This window comes from Rhinolophus ferrumequinum, chromosome X (genome assembly GCF_004115265.2).
Source record: "Rhinolophus ferrumequinum isolate MPI-CBG mRhiFer1 chromosome X, mRhiFer1_v1.p, whole genome shotgun sequence".
NCBI classification, from domain to species: domain Eukaryota; kingdom Metazoa; phylum Chordata; class Mammalia; order Chiroptera; family Rhinolophidae; genus Rhinolophus; species Rhinolophus ferrumequinum.
In genome coordinates, this window is record NC_046284.1 from 111580223 (window position 1) to 111592902 (window position 12680).

General features: G+C 40.7%; 1 protein-coding gene across 5 annotated transcripts in view; it reads left to right on the forward strand.

Moving 5' to 3' along the window:
• The window catches only part of SH3KBP1 (SH3 domain containing kinase binding protein 1), a 322980-nt gene that overhangs the window by 77846 nt on the left and 232454 nt on the right, over window positions 1–12680 (forward strand). The window lies entirely within an intron of this gene.

Consider the following 12680-nt stretch of genomic DNA (forward strand, 5'->3'; position numbering starts at 1 on the left):
TAGTGTGTACTGTGTGTTTTGCCTCTTTTATCTGTGAGGTGGGTACTGTTAATATCCTTATCCCTAGAGTGACCTCTTGGTCCTGTTCTGGTGTGTGCCTGTTGTCCTGACATTGACATGGGTAGCACCCCGTTTCACTCTGAAATGGCCTGGTTCAGATGAGGAATTGTTTCACTCTGAAATGTTCTGGGTTGGATAGACAGATGAAGAAACAGGCACGGTGAAGCCATGTCACTTTGCACGGTCGCCACTAGTGAGACGTAGTGCTGGCATTCTTTCCTAGGGGTCTAACTTCAGATCTTGTCACTTGACTGCTAAGTTCTGCTGCCTCATGACTTAGGCCAAGGAACATGGGGTATAAAAACAGCACTCTTTGTTTTTCAGTCCCAGGATTTAGTAAAAATCACTGCTGGAATGTGTGACTCAGGGCTGTGGAGGGTGTTGGGCGAAGATGCATTGAAACCCCACATGTGCTTTTGTGGGTAACCCTAGACAATTAGTAGCCTAGAGCGATAATACCTTTCACATGTGGTGGTGCTTTATCGTCTCCAGGACCCTTCTTTCTACATTACTGTGTTGAAACTTCTTGTCCACCCTGTGAGGTGTGTGGTATTTCCATTTTACAAAGGAGGATGGGCAATCAGCAGGATGAGGTGGTCACCTGCCTGAGCTTTTCCAGCCCGAAAAGCTGACGAGCCAGGACTCAGCTCAGATAATCTGCCTCCATCATCAGCACATTTTCTACTATACCAGAGCTGTCTCTCAGCCAGACGTGCTCACACAGCTATTTGAGGGTGCTGTGTGTGGAGGATTAGGAAGTCGTCTGAAGACTCATTCATTACCCTAAGGCAGGCTTCCTCAACCTTGGCATTGTGGATGTTTGGGCCCGTTTAAGTGTATTGTGGGAGACTGTACACCATAGGAGGTTTAGCAGCATTCCTGGCTTCTACCCACTGGATGCCAGCGGCACATCCTCCCCTAGTTGTGACAACAAAAAATGTCCCCAGACAATTGTCAAATGCCTTCTGGGATGCAACTGTCCCTGGTTGGGAGCCATTGGCCTAAATACAATACTAGCAGCATTTAAAAGAGGGAAAAAGACAACCTTGAAAATGTTAAACCCATCATTTCCCCTTCTAGTTCCTAAAGCATCAGAAAAATTATCGAAAGACCCACAAAGGGGCAGAAAAGAGAACTAGCAACACATTTCACGTTGAATTTGCTTCCATGGAAAAGCATTGGCTCTCCCAAGGAAGATGAAGATACTGAGAATTTTTTCAAGTTAAAAATCACACTATTAAAGTTTTTTAATAGAAAATTTAGAATAGAGATCAGCTGAAATATATGAAATCTCCTGTAATCCTACTGCCCAGAGAGAACCACAGATTACATTACACTGTATCTCCTAACCTTTTTCAACACACATGTATAAATTTGTATATTATTTTCCAAATAGGGCCAATGCACAAATGCTGTTATAATCAGCTTTTGTTTTAGTTTGAATATGCCACAAATATCTTTCCATATCTATGATATAGAGCTGCAAAGTTTTTAATGGCTGCATAGTATTTCATTGTATGGCTACGGTACAATTTATTCACTCAATTTCCTGTTGTGTACATTTGTTTGGTTTCCAATTTTGTGTTTGCTATTACATGCAAAACTGTGATGACAACCTGTGGGTGCACTTTAAGCTCTTCACAGCTTTTTTTTCCTTATAGAAATTTTAGCATCAATTGAACAAGATATCTAATTCATAAGGTGCTGGATTGTATTTTGATAATACATACATTTACCCCTTAAAATTACAAAAATGCATTGATAAAAATTTGATTATGCACTAGGTTTGCAGAATGGAGTGTGGAAAGTTCTTTGGTGTTCTGATTAAATGATGACTAATCAGAACCCGTTTAGGTTTTATGCCTTATTCATGAACACCACTCTTAAGTGTATTGGGCCATTTCCTGAGTAGGAATTACAGCTCAGGAAAGATCATCGAATCTTCCTTTAAAACTCTTTTCACTGCTGAGAGAAATTTAGGCCTATGTTCTCATGAATTCTCATTGCTCATGGATTTTTCTTATATGTGTTTAAAATGATAAAGTCACCGTAAAAACATTCAAACTATAGAGAAGAACTTAAATAAATTTCCCCACTTTATTCTCCCCTTGTTTTTTTTCATTCTCTAGAAATTTTCTATCCAAATACAAACATTAAAAATATACTTGAATGGACCTAGAGAACATTATGTTAAGTGAAATAAGTCAGAGAAAGATAAGTACCATATGATCTCACTTATATGTGGAATCTAAAGAAAAGAATAAGTGAATGAACTAATCAGAAACAGTTTTGGAGACAAAGAGGAAAAACTGAGGGTTGCTAGATGGGCGGGGGGGGTGGGGGTAAGGGGGAAAATGAGGGGATTAGAAAACAATCAGTAACCACAAGATGGCCACGGGGTTTGAAAATTAATCTGGGGAACGTAATTTAGTGGTTACTAGAGGGTAAGGGGGTTGGGGGGTGGGAGATGAGGGTAAGGGGGATCAAATATATGGTGATGGAAGGAGAACTGACTCTGGGTGGTGAACACACAATGTAATTTATAGATGATGTAATACAGAATTGCACACCTGAAATCTATGTAATTTTACTAACAATTGTCACCCCAATAAATAAATAAATAAATAAATAAATAAATAAATAAATAAATAAATAAAATATATATACAGAATTTTTAAAAACCCGCAAATGGATAACAATATGTAAGGTCTGATCCAACTATCTTTTGTTAGTTAATTTATCTTTTTATGTCTGCACCTTATTCTGTTTAATTGGTGCCCTATTTGGGGTTGTTTCAGGCTTTTCTTTTTCTCTTGCCACAGAGCACCCTATTTTATGAGTCTATCTGTAGGATAAATGCCAAGCAGTGGACTTGTTGGGTTAAGAGTCTATGTCCTTAGAATTTTCATAGATACTGCTAAATTGCCCTTCCATCACCAATATATAGCTTGACTTGTTTCCATCAGACGTTTTTTGTGTGTGTGCCTGGCATAAAGTATGGATTAATAAACTGGGAACACAAAAGTTGAACCTCGTCTACAGGAAGGACTATAATTGGTTAGGAGGAGACCATGATTTCTCTAGTGACCGTTGTAGGCATTGTTTTTTGACCTCGGGAGTACTGGGGGGATATAGTATATTTCCTGGTTTTCTCCTGGGATTGATCGGAAACTGGCTTTTACTTTTTTGAACCATGGAGTAAGAACTACATGTGTAAAGTTGGGAGACAATACAAACATACCTTGGAGATATTGTGGGTTCCATTCCAGCCATCGCAATCAAGCGAGTTGTAATCATTTTACTGGTGGAGGGTCTTGTCTTTAATTAGTAAAAAAAAAAAAAAGCAACATCTGTGAAACACAGTAAAGCAAAGTGCAATTAAACAAGGTGTGCCTGTACCCAGGTAGGCAATTTTCTGGTAGTATTTGATGATGCGTCTCAATTAAAGTTGAGGTGGTTAGAAATGGACCTTTGTTACTAAAGAGGTTGTAATATTTACTTGCAGTGGCTCTCTGAAATAAAAGAATGTGTCATTTGGCACTTGGTACGATGTACAAGTGTAACATGTAAATATATAATATACTAAATGTAAACATAACATGATATAATCATTTCATAGTCATTTTGACCCCTCTTATCTCCCATAAAGTCTTTTGCCATGTTTCTCCATTCTGTTTTCTCCCAGTCCACATTAATTTTTTTGCACTATCCTTTTAAAAAAATGATAATTATGGTCAGTACTGCATTTTGGACCTTTTATTGTTTTAATTATCTTAATTTTGACCAACTCCGACTCCCTAACGAAATTTGAACCAGCACTTGGTTTCTAGTCTTCATTACCCTAGCCTGGTGTCTGCCACATACGTATTTTGATTGGCTGCTCAGTTTAAAATTCTCCTTATTTTACGGGGCTCCCTGTGCTTGATAAAGAAAGACGGTCCGTGGAGACCCCCCCCTTTGCTGTCCCCAGAAAGGTGCTCATTAAGGTCTCTGTTGCCTCATTCTTCCTTGTGTTGCTTTCCTGCCCAGAGAAGGGCACAGCAAGGTGCCATCTTTTATTGATTTTGTATTTGAAGCGGTGGAGGATAGCCGGCGTTTGAAGATAGTTCTGTGAACCCTGGTGGGCGCAGCAGCTGCCCGTAGCCCTGGGTGACAGTGTGAAGGGCCTGCGTTCTCCGAGAAGTCAGGAGGCTCTCTGACGGGCACTGCAAATGTTCGCTTAGTGCAGTCTTGGCCAGAATGTTCTGAGTCTGCCTGGGGTGAGCCACTGAGGTACAGAGAGGAAAGCGGGTCTCAGGAAATTACTTCTGTGTCGGTGAGCCTGAAATTGGGACAACTCTTGGGGCATACCCTCTGTTCACGTACTCTAGCTAGTGCTGGAAGGTGGCCCCAAAACTGCGGCTGCTGGTCTGGAAGGTGAAAGCTGAAGTCTGTGTAGGTGTGGCTCTGGCAGGGCTCCTTGCAGGGGAAGAAGGGACCGTCCTCTGCCCTGTACCCTGCCCTCAGACGGGGCCCTGCTGACACGACTCTCTCTCGGGAGCTTCCTGGGGGATGGCCTGAAACCTCAAAAGAGAGTCATAAAAAGAAACCAACCAAAAAACTTTCATTTATTTTTCTTATTGTTCAAGTAATATATTTTCTTTTATAGCAAAGAAAGAGGGCTTTTTAGAGGCAGGCAGTGTGTGATCCAAGGAAAATGGCCTTTGGAGCCAAATGGCTCTGGGATGGAATGTGGGCTCTGTGCCTTTTTCCTTAAGGGGCTGTTATGGCCTGAATTGTGTCCCCCCAAAATTCATACGTTGAAACCCTAACTCCCAGTGCCTGAGAATATGACCCTATTTGGAGATAGGGCCTTTAAAGAGGTAATTAAGTTCAAATGAGGTCATTATGGTTGGCCTTAATCCAATCTGATTGGTGTCCTTATAAGAAGAGGTGATCAGACAAGGAGAGATCAGGACCAGGGATGCGCATGCACAGAGTGAAGACCCGTGTGAGGGCGCAGTGAGAAGGTGGCCGTCTGCAAGCCATGGAGAGAGGCCTCAGGTGAAACCCAATGTGCCGACATCTCAGTCTTGGACTTCTGGTCTCCAGCACTGTGAGCAGACACATTTCAGTTGTTTAAGTCGCCCAGTCCATGGTATGTGTGATGGCAGCCCTGACAAATGAATAAGGTGCTTTTAGCAAGTCAGTCCTCCGATTTTGCTTCCCCCATCCTCAAAGAGAGGACCCACAGCACCTACCTTTCAGAGTCTATGTGAGGTGCAGACATTATACCTGGCTTATAGTAGGTACTCCCAAATGGTGCTGGAGTTAATGCTACTTTCATAATGATAGAAACAACTGCCCCTCCCCCACCCTGGTTTTCTGCCCTCAGCCTGATTTGAGGGTTTTTTGGACTTTCCTTTTAAGTCCTTTTCAAACAGGATTGCAAAGAACTCCTGGGATCAGAAGATGTGGGCACTTCATGGGTGTAGCAAGCAATGAAGGAAGTATTTTGTTCTGAGTGATTCTTTTCATGCTTTTAATCTCTTAACATATTGGGGTTCCAGGTACAGTTTTATTTAGGACAAGGATTCTGCTGCTAAAATTGATTGAAAGCAACTTTTGGTGTGGTATAAGTTCTTACCGTGCTTAATATTCACTATATTCGTTTGCTAGGGCTGCTGTAACAAGGTACCACCAACTGGGCTGCTAAACAACGGAAATGAATGGTCTCCCAGTTCTGGAGGTCAGAGACCTGAGATCAAGGTGTTGCAGGATTGGTTCCTCCTGAAGCTGTGAGGGAAAATCTGTTCCAGGCCTGTCACCTAGCGTCCAGTGTTTGCTGGCAATCTTTGGTGTTTCTTGGCTTGTAGATGTATCACCCCAACTTCTGCCTTCATCTTCACATGACATTCTCTCTGTGTGCATGTCTCCATGTCCAAATTTCTCCTTTTTATAAGGCCGCCAGTCATATTGGAGTAGGACCCACTCAAATGACCTCCTTTTAACTTGATCATCTGCAAAGACCCCATTTCCAAATAAGGTCACGTTTACAGGTCCTGGGGAATAAGACTTTGACATCTTTTGGGGGGATACAATTCGAACTATACACCAATGATATTGGAATCCAATTTGCCATCTGTGTACCTCTGCCTGTGACCAGCAGTTGCCTGGGAGAGGTCCCCTCACCTGGTCTGCTGCTCCCACTAGTCATGCAGGTTTCAGCTCAGACGTCACCTCTTCAAAAAGGCCTTCCGTGGCCATTCTCAGTATAGATGGATAGAATGAATGAACTAGATAGCACAGTGAAATTAAAATGTGACTGAGAATTATGATGATATTTTACCCTTAAAAGTGTGAGAGAGCGTCTCTGTACCCTACATAAATGTTACTTGTAGCTTTCTTGTATATGTTGGCTGTGGCACCACTACAGATGCTATTTAAATATCATTTTGTGCCTGTGATTTCAGATGTCGGGCACCTTCCGAATGTCATGGTGTTTCCTGTTCTGTTTGCAGAGCATGCCAGGAGGACTCAATTTGTTGGATTTGGATTTTTTTTTTTGCAGTGAATCACCATTTGATTATGATTTTGCAATTAATTCACAGAACAAAATGGCTAGAACCCTTCTCTGAAGGACATCTCTAGAGGTCTAGGAAACCTGTGAGTTCTGACTAAGGGAAGCATTTACTGGTCTCAGTTAATCAGTATTTATCGAGCACATTCTCTTTGCTAAAACTCTGCGAGGTGCTGTGCAGTTGGAGAGGTAGGATAGGCAAGAGTCATGGCCTCCAGCACCACACAGTTCCCATCAAACTGTGGAGAAACATATGACAATCTACACAAAGGTGCCAGAGAATGTGTGGTATAGAAATAAACAAGATAGGAGTGCTCTCTGTGGGCCAGAGGGTCATGAAAGGCTTTGTGCAGGGGCTTAGCTTAGCTTGGGCTGACCTGAAGGGTTAGCGATCCAAGAAGAGGAGCAAAGCTACCAGCCCAAGATAATAGGAACCTAATATCCTTAAGCTCTGTAATAGTCCCAGTGTATGTTGAGCTCCCTTGTTTTAATAAAATGAATTTTGTTCACAACATAGGTATGATATAGTTTACAATAGGAAAATATTGGAAATAACCAAAATGCCCATCAACTTGAGAATAAATTAGAGTACATCTATACAATGGAATGGATGTTTCTTTTTTTCTACAGCTAGAAAAAAGGAGGAGAATGCTTTTTACCGCTATGGAAAGATCTCCCAAATTATATTGTTGAGTGAGAATAGCAAGGTGTGGGACAGTGTGAATCATACACTAATGTATGACATTTGCTTAAAGAAGCTGAAGATGTCCAAGAAACTAATTATAGTCAGAGTGGTATTGGTAATTACCTGGGAGTGGTAAACTGGGCTAGTGGAAGCTAGATTGTGTGTCTGTTTGTTGATTTTAGAGATTTGAATGATGTAAATGTATCCTCTTCAAAAAGCTAAAAAGAAGGATCAGTATGATGGCAGTAGTATTTGCTCATACTGTCGCTACTCTTACATTGATTTCTGAGTGTCAGATGCTTCGTCTTGCTGGGACACCCTGAAGGAAGATAACTAGCTACTCTCAGGGATAAGCTCTTGCATTTGCCCTGAGAATGAAACTCTCTTGACAAGCTTTTCACTTTTCATTGCTTATTACTAGAAATGTTTCCAACATACACTAAAAAAGAGGGAGTAATATAATGGACCCCTTTGTACCCATCATCCAGTTTCAGCAATTATCAATTGCTGGCAAGTCTTGTTTCATTGATTCTCCCTCCTTCTTACTCTCTCCTTCCACCCCTGACCTCTATTCTTTTGAAGAAAATGCCTTTCTGATTGTATTTAGAATTATTACTCTGACCTCCTCAGTCCCATAATGGCCCCATACATGCAGAGCAAATTGGATGCTTGAGGTGGGAAAATCTTTCTTTAACCCAATTTGGCTCTTCTCATTAAGTGCATTTTACTTAAAATTTTTTTTTAAAAGTTGTGGTAAAATACACATAACATAAAATTTACCATCTTAACCACTTTTAAGACTACACTACAGTAGTGTTAATTAAGTGCATTCATCCTGTTTTGCAGCCAATCTCCAGAGCTCTTTGCATCTTTCAGCTGTACCCATTAGAGAATGACTCCCCCTTCGTCCCTCCCCCTGAGCCCCTGGCAGCCACCCTTCTACTTTCTGTCATTGTGACTCTGACTACTCTGGATACCTCTTATGAATGGAATCATAGCAGTATTTTTCGTTTTGTGACTGGCTGGTTTTACTTAGCATAATGTCCTCAGGGTTCAGCTGTGTTGTAGCATGTGTTAGAATGTCCTTCCTTTTAAAGGCGAAATAATACTCCATTGTATGGAGAGACCACATTTTGTTCATCCATTCATCCGTCAGTGGACTTTGGGGTCAACTTTGCTTTATGGTGCGTCTTAGAATATAAGGTTTTGTGGCTCCTAATCATTTTACCCGTAGCACATGAGAATGTAGCTATACATCACGGTCCTGCTAAGAGAATCCTTCTGAGCAGTTTGGGAATTTATGCCAAGTACTTTGACTTGCCAACACCAGCAGACCGTCCTTTCTGTGCTTGTGACCGAGAGCACCTTTTCCTCGCAAAGCTCTTTACAGAATTTTGTCTCTCACTAGATTAGCTTATGAATTTAGAGAGAGTGAGGCAGGGCTGGGGAGGTAACTTCCTTTGCCCAGTAGCCTGGCACTGTGCTTGGTGCTGGCTGGGTGTCAGGAAATATTTGTTGTGCAATGAACCCTTCTTCGGACAAGGCACATACCCATATTAGTGTAATTAGGGAGTTGAACCAGATGAATTTTAAGGTTCCTTTTGGTTCTGACATTGTTTGTGTCCATTATTATATCTGATGATGACAACTTCCAAGTCTGGAAGACGGGGGTGGGGGGATAGGAGAGAGAGATTTTTGAATAGATATATTTTCAGTGCCTCTCATATTGAATCCCAGAGGTGGTCACCTACAAATAGAAATATCCCAGCGTGTTAGTATTACTTAAAATAACATTTGAATGTGAGATTTTCCCTTTGTGTGGTGGTAACATTCTTCGATAAACAAAAAGCCACCAGCTAAAAAGTTAAGTTTAGCATAACTGTTTGCCACATTTTCTAGATATACATGGATAGAAAACAAACCTCTTGACATCATCATATTTCCAAAGAATCTCGTAGGAAGTCTTAGTGTTAATATTACCATGAGAACGAATCAAGGCAATACGCAACTGAGGAAAATGAAGATTCCAGATCAAATAGCTGGTAAGGAAGTATGGAGGGAGGGATGGTATGATTTGAACACTGAGTCTTGTTGATTTTCTGAACTTTGTGCTGGTTTCTGCATTTGTGTTTTAAGCTTGTTTTCCAAAAGTCTTTTGTTAGCAACCAGATGGTCGTCAAATAATTGATATATGTTCATTTTAAGCCCATTTGGGGGAAGAGTAGCCTGGATTTTCCAGTAGAAAGGTTTAGTAATTCTGTTGGTGTTTGAATGCCAATGTGTTTTTTTTTTGAAATTGAGTTCTCTAATGTCTTGGAAGTAACTTCTGGAAAATTGGAACCAATGATTTGATTGCATGATGTACTGGGAATAGAAAGTTAAGGATATGGACACAATTTATTTATTTCAGTTACAAATGTCCAGTCTTAGAAGTGGTTAAATTTGTAGATGAGAATTTTTTTTAGTGTTTAAAGGCTTTTTTCCCCATCATTTGTTTCCTGAGACTCGAGTTAATGAATACAAATAGACATTTAAAATGCTCTCATTTGATTTTATTCCCTATTTTCAGAGAGTTCAAAACTTTAGGAACTGTTATTCTATTGTCTTACTTGAATGCTTTTCTGAGAAAAAAATTCTTTTTAAAAACGTGGGGTTTGCAATGAGGAAAAGGGTCGTGAGTGGCCTCCAGGAGTGGTGAGCCTCGATAATCTGTGGTTTGAACTGGGGAAACACATCAGTGATCATTGGAAGGTGCTAGTAACCAGCACACTGTTTGGCTGAAAACAATTGAAAAGGGAGTCGGGATCCATCTGAAAGAGCATAGTGTATAGTGGTGGCAGGGATCCCTCAACACTGTGACCCCTCAGGTTGGTGACAAGACAATGGCAAAGAGCAGCTGTGTGGTGGAGAGGCACTCTTTCAGATGCCCTTTTAGTTAATCAGTATTCTTCAGAATGTCACTGAGTGTTTCCTGAAAGATCAAGTCTTGAAAAACGTGACAGGGGCTCTCTGGGTGCATGTGTGTACAAGGCCTTCCTTTCCTTTCCTCCCTCCTGCCACCATGCTTGGCCTGTTTTGAGTAGTGACCTGGGGTCTGAGTGGAACTCATAGCCAGGCCTGCAGGAGTAGGGCCCCACGTGGAACCAGCCCCGGGTGCCTCACTGGGGGGGGGGGGGAGATTAGTTTCCAGTGGCTGCTACAGCAAATTACCACCAACTGGGTGGCTAAAAACAACAGAAATTTATTTTCTCACAGTTTTGAAGGTCAGAAGTCCAAAATCAAGGTGTTGGCAGGGCCGCACTCCCTCCAATGGCTCTAGGGAAGAATCCTTCCTTGCCTCTTCTAGCTTTTGGGCCTCTTGGGCTTCCTCGGCTTGTGACCCTGTCACTTCAATCTGTGCCTCCATCTTCACATCATCTTATGTTGGTCTTCTCTGTGTGTCTCTTATGGGGACACTTGTTACTTATTTATTTATTTATTCACTCAGTCATTCATTTATTATTTTTATTAGTTTCAGGTGTACAAAAGCAACATAGTGATTAGACATTTATATACCTCACAAAGTAGTAACCCCAATAAATCTACTACCCATCTGATACTGTACATAATATTAGAATATTATTGACTATATTCCCTATGCTGTATATATATCCCCGTCACTATTTTTTAAAAATTATAGTTGACAGTCAATATTATTTTATATTAGTTTCAGGTGTACAACGTAGTGCTTATGCATTTGTGTAATTTATGAAGTGATCCCCCTGATAAGTCTAGTACCCATCTAACACTACACATAGTTTTTACAATATTATTGACTATATTCCCCATACTGTACCTTACATCCCTGTGACTATTCTGTAACTACCAATTTGTATTTCTTAATCCCTTCACTTGTTTCACCCAGCTCTCCAACCCTCTTTCCTTCTGGCAACCATCAGTTTGTTCTCTGTATCTATGAGTCTGTTTCTGTTTTGTTTGTTCGTTTATTTTATTCTTTAGATTCCACATATAAGTGAGCTCATATGGTGTTTTGTCTTTCTCAATCTCACTTATTTCATTTAGCATAATGCCCTTTAGGTCCATCCAAGTTGTCGCAAATGGTAAGATTTCTGGTAAGATTTCATTCTTTTTCTATGGCAGAGTAACATTCCATTGTATATATGTACCACATCTTCTTCTTTTTTTTCATTATTATTGGAGAATATTGGGGAAAACAGTGTGTTTTTCCAAGTCAAGTCGTTGTTTTCAGTCTAGTTGTGGAGGGCACAGCTCATTGGCCCATGTGGGGATTGAACCGGCAACGTTGGTTTTACGTATGAGCACTACACTCTAACCAACTTAGCCACTGGCCACCTCAACACCTTCTTTATCCAGTTGTTTATTGATGGGCACTTGGGTTGCTTCTATATCTTGGCTGTTGTAAATAGTGCTGCAGTGAACATAGGGGTGCATATATCTTTTTGAATTAGTGTTTTGGATTTCTTCAGATAAATACCCAGGAGTGGAATTGCTGGGTCATAAGGTAGTTAGTTCTGTTTTTAATTTTTTGAGGAACCTCCATACTGTTTTCCATAGTGGCTGCATCAGTCTGCAATCCCACCAACAGTGAACAAGCGTTCCCTTTTCTCCACATCCTTGCCGGTACTTGTTGTTTGTTGATTTACTGATGATAGCCATTCTGACAGGTGTGAGGAGATATCTCACTGTGGTTTTAATGTGCATTTCTCTGATGATTAGTGAGGTTGAGCATCTTTTCATGTCTATTGGCATCTGTATGATGAGGACACTTGTTACTGGATTTAGGGCCCACACAGAGAATCTAGAATGATTTCTTCATCTCAAGATCCCGAACTTAATAACATCTGCAAAGACCCTTTTCCCAAATGAGGTCACATTCACAGATTCTGGAATGAAGATGTAGATATGTCTTTGGGGGACATACCCACTATAGTGGGAGCACCAAGCCAGGATAGGGCCCCTGTGGGAACCATACTGCAGACCTCAAGAAAAAAGCAGAAGGAAAGAAATCCTTCTTTCAGCAACACTTTAAAGCAGCTAATGTTCTTATTTAGTTATTTAATTATTATTATTTTGACTGTGATAGATTATACATAACGTTAAATTTGCGATTTTAACCATTTTAAGTGTACAGTTCTATGGCATTAAGTATATTCACATTGTTGTGCAACCATCACCATCGATCGCCAACACTTTTTCATCTTCTCAAACTGAAACTCTGTCCCCATTAAATACTAACTCCTCCCACTTCTCCTCTCAAATTGTTATTTTTACATTCTTTCAATTTTTGTTTTATCTGTAGAAGTCCTGTGTGATCATTTAAAAACTCTGCCTGGTCATTTTAATAACACTTTAAAA